Below are 7,825 nucleotides of genomic sequence, written 5' to 3' on the forward strand. Positions count from 1 at the left end.
AGGAATATAGATGTAATTTATTACTTACTTTTAGTCTAGACTTTGTCAGCATTCCACAACTCTGAGAATCCTCAACTGCAAAAACAAGGCACAAGAAGCCAAAGCTCAGAGGTCAGGCTCTGACAAGAGTGCCAGAGAGAGGACCCAGCATGCCAGGTAACCACGTGGAGCTGCAATAACAGAACTGAAGGGGGTGTCATGGAATCTCGGGAGCTCCTGTCTTCCAGGGGACTAGGCCAAACTGATACTAAAGGCCACCTGGTCTGTTCTGAAGGTCGCCACTGATGGGGACATTCCCTCAGCAGCCACTCTCTGTATTTGTGTACCCTTGTACTGATACCACAGAACTATCTCTTTCTAAAATTTAAACCTGCTTTGTATTGTTTACTCTTGCAAGCATAGAAAACATGAAGGAACTGAGGTTTTTCCAATTCTTTCATTGTTAAAGGACTGTCATGAAGATACTTTTCTTATAGAAAAATGGAAAACTTTTAGATATTCTTGATGTTCTTTGTTTCTCTAGTTTTTTCACACCATTTTAATATTGTAAGGGAAAAAATCCTGAGTATAATACAGTGACTGTAATGCAGCCTGGCCGAGTGCGGCCCTTAGCACAGGCTGTTGCTGTGAGCCATTACCCCACACCCTGTTAGCAGCACCGGTTACTGCGGGACCTTCAGTAGTTCTGCTTAGCCCTTGGTCCATGCCGCAGTGGGCCCTGTCCACAAGAGAGAAACTGTCAGTGAGCTTTCATCAGTGAGTGACTCAGCCAACAGTAGGTGGAGTGGCGGTCATCAGGTGGAAAGTGAGGTAAGAAGCGGATCCCAGCCTTCTCCCTGGGGCCTTCCAACTCACCTGGTCTTGGGGCAGCGGGTAAGCTGGGGGCCCAGAGAACAGGCTGGGGGACTGTGTCTTGTAGGGCTCCAGGGCCCTCACCAAGGCTGCCTGCTGACTGGGCCCAGGCCTTGAGGCAGCAGTGAATTCCCCTGCACCCCCACCCCACACATCCCTGTCTCTGCGACCTAATAGTAGTGTCAGTCTGCCTGGGTCACAGTCTTCGTGACTCCCACCTCCCATCCCACCCCCATTTGGGGGACCTGAGAAGCCTGAGGGTCAGTAGGTTGGGCACTGGCTCCCTCAGCGATGACTGCTGGGAATGGTCTGGGGACCTTGCCCTGTGCAAGCCGCCAACAGAAATCTGCTTTCTCTTAACCAAAACCAAGACCTTAGAGGATGAAAGCTGTGTTTTGGAATCCTGCCCTTTCTTGTAAAAACAGAGAATAACATTCGTTTGGAAGAGATTCACAGGAACATTGTTACCTGATCATGACCTGAACTAAAGAACAAATTCTCTGACACCAAGAAGTTTGCAACAACTAACCACATCCCTCCATCACTATTCCTATAAAAAGGCTTTGCCAAAATCTTTGGGTGAATTCTGTGTTTTTAAGGCACAAACCATCCATCTCCTTGCATGGCCCTACAATGAACTTTTCTCTGTTCCAGACTCCAATGTTTTGGTATTGTTTGGCCTCATTGTGTGTTGAGCACGTGAATTTGCTTTTAGGTAACAATTTAATTTACAAGGACTACTGAGCAAATTGCGCCTCTTTTATTATTTGGTTGCAGCATTGCATCAATTCTCTAGCTGTGGCTTGCTGCCTCAGTTGCTCCACGGCATGTGGAATCTCAGTTCCCCCACCAAGGGTGGAACCTTTGTCCCGTACATTGCAAGGTAGATTCTTAACCACTGGACCACTAGAGAAGTCCCCAGACTGTCTTAATTATGTTCTTGCTGTAAACCAGTGTTATGGAGGCTTCTTTCCTCTTGCCGGGGAAGCATATAGGCTTCTCATTAGACTTGAAATCAGGTTTGACCTCCTTGCCTCAGCCCCATCCTCCTCTTCTCCTGTGGGTTGCTTTGTGTTTTAATCTGTATATAAGATTTTGTGCTTGTCACTCATGAATGTCATCCTAGGACCACAGGACTTCTTTCCAACTTGTCAGAGTCACTGACATAGTTTTTGTATGTTTCCCTGAACATCTGTAGTGGCCCCCTAATTTGGTATGACTTGCAAGCAAGTGTTATTCCTTATGTCTAGAGTAGTTTTCATAGAACTTTGATTAATAGTTTGTGTTGACCCAAAGCTACTGACATGTATTTGCCTTCTCAGACAAAGTAAACATCAAGATGTATGTTTAGTAAACATCAAGGTCTATGGTGGTTTAGTAAACATCAAGGTCATAGTAAACATTAAGGTCTGTGGTTGTTGGTGGTAACCTACAACACTCCAGTGCAGTTGGATTTAGTGACATAGAAGCAGAGGTGTGTTTTTTTTTTTTTTTCCTTAAAAAGCTGAGGTTTTAAAGAGAGGCACAGACAAACAAGACAGTAAGTCATCCCCTGACCTCAGCTTACTTCCTACATATCAATTCCTCCCTGGTTTTGGAAGCCTGAGATTAGGGCAACTTCCCTGAAATATGTATTTGCCTAGCTTTTCCCCATGGGAGCAACCCCACGTCCAAGGAGCGGTGGCTGCACAGGTGCAGGAGGGCCTAGAGGAGCTACTCCACGTTCAAGGTCAGGAGGGGCTGCAGTGAGGAGATACCCCTCATCCAAGGTAAAGAGCAGCAGCTGCGCTTTGCTGGAGCAGCCATGAAGAGATACCCCACATCCAAGATAAGAGAAACCCAAGTAAGTAGGTAGGTGTTGCAAGAGGGCAGACACACTGAAACCATAATCACAGAAAACTAGTCAATCTAATCATTCTAGGACCACAGCCTTCTCTAACTCAATGAAACTAAGCCACTCCGTGTGGGGCCACCCAAGATGGGCGGGTCGTGGTGGAGAGGTCTGACAGAATGTGGTCCACTGGAGAAGGGAATGGCAAACCACTTCAGTATTCTTGCCTTGAGAACCCCATGAACAGCATGAAAAGGCAAAATGATAGTGTCACGCGAGTGTATGTTCCTCGGTTCGTTGTTTTGTCACAACAAAGATTTGGAGAGACGGACATTAAAGCCCTCAGCGCATCACAGCTCTTGGGTCTTGGACAAACCGTGTTATAGCTCTTAGGCAAATCAGTGTTACAGCTCTATTTTATTTAGAAGATAGCAGGAGAATCCATCCTCGAAGCGTGAGGGCATGCCAACCCAAAGACTTGAAGAGAACAGAGTGGAGGAGTGCGTGGGGGAGGGAGAAGGAGAGAGAGAGAAAGAGCGCACGCACACCAAAGAGAAAGAGAGAGAGAAAGCGCTTTGGCTCCTCCTTTTATATGTTTTTTCCTCCACCTGGACCTGCCCTATGCAAATTGGGCTTAGCCAGGAGTGCTGTTTGTTCTTCCTGAAGTCTTCACTCTGGTCCTCGGACCTTCCTTGTTTTTTAGCCACCGCCATTTTGGACTCCTTTCCCCTCTTCTACCTACCTAACAATACGATACTGAAAGAGGAACTCCCCAGGTCGGTAGGTGCCCAATATGCTACTGGAGATCGGTGGAGAAATAACTCCAGAAAGAATGAAAGGATGGAGCCAAAGCAAAAACAACACCCAGCTGTGGATGTGACTGGTGATAGAAGTAAGGTCCAATGCTGTAAAGGGCAATATTGCATAGGAACCTGGAATGTTAGGTCTATGAATCAAGGCAAATTGGAAGTGGTCAAGCAAGAGATGGCAAGGGTGAACGTCGACGTTCTAGGAATCAGCGAACTAAAATGGACTGGAATGGGTGAATTAAACTCAGATGACCATTATATCTACTAGTGCGGGCAGGAATCCCTTAGAAGAAATGGAGTAGCCATCATGGTCAACAAAACAGTCTGAAATGCAATACTTGGATGCAATCTCAAAAATGACAGAGAAACCATTCAATATCACAGTAATCCAAGTCTATGCCCCAACCAGTAACGCTGAAGAAGCTGAAGTTGAACGGTTCTATGAAGACCTACATGACCTTTTAGAACTAACACCTAAAAAAGATGTCCTTTTCATTATAGGGGACTGGAATGCAAAAGTAGGAAGTCAAGAAACACCTGGAGTAACAGGCAAATTTGGCCTTGGAATATGGAATGAAGCAGGGCAAAGGCTAACAGAATTTTGCCAAGAGAACGCACTGGTCATAGCAAACACCCTCTTCCAACAACACAAGAAAAGACTCTACACATGGACATCACCAGATGGTCAACACTGAAATCAGATTGATTATATTCTTTGCAGCCAAAGATGGAGAAGCTCTATACAGTCAGCAAAAACAAGACAGGGAGCTGACTGTGGCTCAGATCATGAGCTCCTTATTGCCAAATTCAGACTTAAATTGAAGAAAGTAAGGAAAACCACTAGACCATTCAGGTATGACCTAAATCAAATCCCTAATGATTATACAGTGGAAGTGAGAAATAGATTTAAGGGCCTAGATCTGATAGATAGAGTGCCTGATGAACTATGGAATAAGGTTCGTGACACTGTACAGGAGACAGGGATCAAGACCATCCCCATAGAAAAGAAATAAAAAAAAAGAAAAATGGCTGTCTGGGGGAGGCCTTACAAATAGCTGTGAAAAGAAGAGAAGCCAAAAGCAAAGGAGAAAAGGAAAGGTATAAGCATCTGAATGCAGAGTTCCAAAGAATAGCAAGAAGAGATAAGAAAGCCTTCCTCAGTGGTCAATACAAAGAAATAGAGGAAACCAACAGAATGGGAAAGACTAGAGATCTCCTCAAGAAAATGAGAGATACCAAGGGAACATTTCATGCAAAAATGGGCTCGATAAAGGACAGAAATGGTATGGACCTAACAGAAGCAGAAGATATTAAGAAGAGGTGGCAAGAATACACAGAAGAACTGTACAAAAAGATCTTCACAACCCAGATAATCATGATGATGTGATCACTCATCTAGAGCCAGACATCCTGGAATGTGAAGTTAAGTAGGCCTTAGAAAGCATCACTACGAACAAAGCTAGTGGAGGTGAGGGAATTGTAGTTGAGCTATTTCAAATCCTGAAGGATGATGCTGTGAAAATGCTGCACGCAATATGCCAGCAAATTTGAAAAACTCAGCAGTGGCCACAGGACTGGAAGAGGTCAGTTTTCATTCCAATCCCAAAGAAAGGCAATGCCAAACAATGCTCAAACTACCTTACAATTGCACTCATCTCACATGCTAGTAAAGTAATGCTCAAAATACTCCAAGCCAGGCTTCAGCAATATGTGAACCGTGAACTTCCAGATGTTCAAGCTGGTTTTAGAAAAGGCAGAGGAACAAGAGATCAAATTGCCAACATCCCCTCGATCATCAAAAAAAGCAAGAGAGTTCCAGAACAACATCTATTTCTGCTTTATTGACTATGCCAAAGCCTTTGACTGTGTGGATCACAATAAACTGTGGAAAATTCTGAGAGAGATGGGAATACCAGACCACCTGACCTGCCTCTTGAGAAACCTATATACAGGTCAGGAAGCAACAGTTAGAACTGGACATGGAACAACAGACTGGTTCCAAATAGGAAAAGGAATATGTCAAAGCTGTATATTGTCACTGTGCTTATTTAACTTCTATGCAGAGTACATCATGAGAAACGCTGGGCTGGAAGAAGCACAAGCTAGAATCAAGATTGCCAGGAGAAATATCAATAACCTCAGATATGCAGATGACACCACCCTTATGGCAGAAAGTGAAGAGGAACTAAAAAGCCTCTTGATGAAAGTGAAAGAGGAGAGTGAAAAAGTTGGCTTAAAGCTCAACATTCAGAAAACGAAGATCGTGGCATCCGGTCCCATCACTTCATGGGAAATAGATGGGAAACAGTGGAAACAGTGTCAGACTTTATTTTTTGGGGCTCCAAAGTCACTGCAGATGGTGACTATAGCCATGAAATTAAAAGACGCTTACTCTTTGGAAGAAAAGTTATGACCAACCTAGATAGTATATTGAAAAGCATAGACATTACTTTGGCAATAAAGGTTCATCTAGTCAAGGCTATGGTTTTTCCACTGGTCATATATGGATGTGAGAGTTGGACTGTGAAGAAAGCTGAGCACAGAAGAATTGATGCTTTTGAACTGTGGTGTTGGAGAAGACTCTGGACTGCAAGGAGATCCAACGAGTCCATTCTGAAGGAGATCAGCCCTGGGATTTCTTTGGAAGGAATGATGCTAAAGCTGAAACTCCAGTACTTTGGCCACCTCATGTGAAGAGTTGACTCATTGGAAAAGATCCTGATGCTGGGAGGGATTGGGGGCAGGAGGAGAAGGGAACGACAGAGGATGAGATGGCTGGATGGCATCACTGACTCGATGGACGTGAGTCTGAGTGAACTCCAGGAGTTGGTGATGGACAGGGAGGCCTGGCGTGCTGTGATTCATGGGGTCACAAAGAGTCGGACCCAACTGAGTGACTGAAACGAACTGAACACATGTCTTACCACTGCCACCTCCATAGGAGCCCCTGAACATTCATGACAAAGTGAAGGAAGGAAGACAAACTACGCAACCCCCTTGTCACCCTTGTTCTAGACCAGTTTTGGTGTGTCCCAAATTGTATATGACTTCAGTCCTTTTAAATGTATTTCAGCTTTTTTTATGGCTTAGTGTATAGTTTCCACTCTTGTTGGGTGGAGTGTCTACAAGTGCCTGTAAGGTCATGTTGTTTGATTGTAAGGTCATGTTGTTTAATTCTTATGTCTGCTTGTTATTCTTCTGACTGATTGTTCTATCCACTAGTCAAAGTGTGGTGTTGAAGTCTCCAGTAATTATTATGGAATTGTCTATTTCTCCCTTTGACTCTGTCAGTCTGTCAGTTGTTGCTTCACGTATTATGGGACTCTGTTATATATACTATGTTTAAAGCTGTTCTATCTTCCTGATGGATTAACCCTTTTATCATTATAAAACATCACTGTTTATCTCTGGTAACACCTTATCATTGTAAAGTCTCCTATTTTGTCTGATACTAGTATAACCACTCCTGGTTTCTTATGGTTGCTATTTGCATAATTATGTTACCTGGGAAAAGGTACTTCTGTAGATGTAGCACAGTTGATCTTGAAATGGGGAGATTATCCAGATGGACTGATCTAATCACAGAAACTCTTTCAATCTGAGTCAAGAGGTCAGAGAACTAGGGAGTTGGAGAGAGTAACAATTTAGACTAACGGTGGATTTTCATTTACAAAATCTTTTTCTTGATCTGATTTCGTCCTCGACTCTCCTGATATAGGCGTGGAGATAGATTCAGCTGACTTTAGGGTTTGACACTTTTAACCTCGGGTGCGTGGATTTCGGCAGCAGTTGAGGCTTTTCTTGGCTTAGTCTGTCAAAATCGGCCTCTCCCCGGCAGGTCCGGGGCCGCCGGGCCTCCTTAGCGCAGCCGCTCTCGCGGGATCGGAGCCGCACACCTCGTGCGACGCTGATGGAGGAGCTTCGGACGGCGTGGATTCAAACTACCTGGAGCCTGAGAGGCGCAGGTGCGCGCGGGAGCACGCGGAGACTTTGTGGTTCTCTGGCACCAGATGCCCGCCTCGTTCTGAGCCCCCGGGCAGTAACGTCTGAGCAGGAAGAGACCGGTAGGAGAAGGGCGGCCTCTCCTTTAAAGTCCTGGCCAGTCAGGATCCAAAAAACGATCTTGAGACGGAGGGAGAGGTGGAAATACGTTAAGGGAAAAGAAATCCTCAGTGATTTCCTCATCTAAAAGCACCCTGTCTGCCCTCTGATGGATAAGGGCAGACAACTGAAAACCACAATCACAGGAACTTAACCAATCTGATCACATGGACCACAGCCTTGTCTAACAATGAAACTATGAGCCATGCAGTGTGGGGCCACCCAAGATGGA

The 7,825-nt window shown here is 44.8% G+C and overlaps 1 long non-coding RNA gene across 3 annotated transcripts in view; it reads left to right on the forward strand.

The window, feature by feature from the left end:
* The window catches only part of LOC121820199 (uncharacterized), a 46,806-nt gene extending 39,837 nt beyond the window's left edge, over positions 1-6,969 (forward strand). For all 3 annotated transcript variants that reach the window (XR_009600087.1, XR_006060650.2, XR_009600088.1), the window contains exon 4: positions 40-6,969. This is a non-coding gene — a long non-coding RNA (uncharacterized LOC121820199). The remainder of the gene's footprint in view (positions 1-39) is intronic.
* The last annotated feature ends 856 nt before the right edge of the window (positions 6,970-7,825 follow it).

Source organism: Ovis aries, chromosome 1, assembly GCF_016772045.2.
Source record: "Ovis aries strain OAR_USU_Benz2616 breed Rambouillet chromosome 1, ARS-UI_Ramb_v3.0, whole genome shotgun sequence".
Lineage (NCBI taxonomy): Eukaryota > Metazoa > Chordata > Mammalia > Artiodactyla > Bovidae > Ovis > Ovis aries.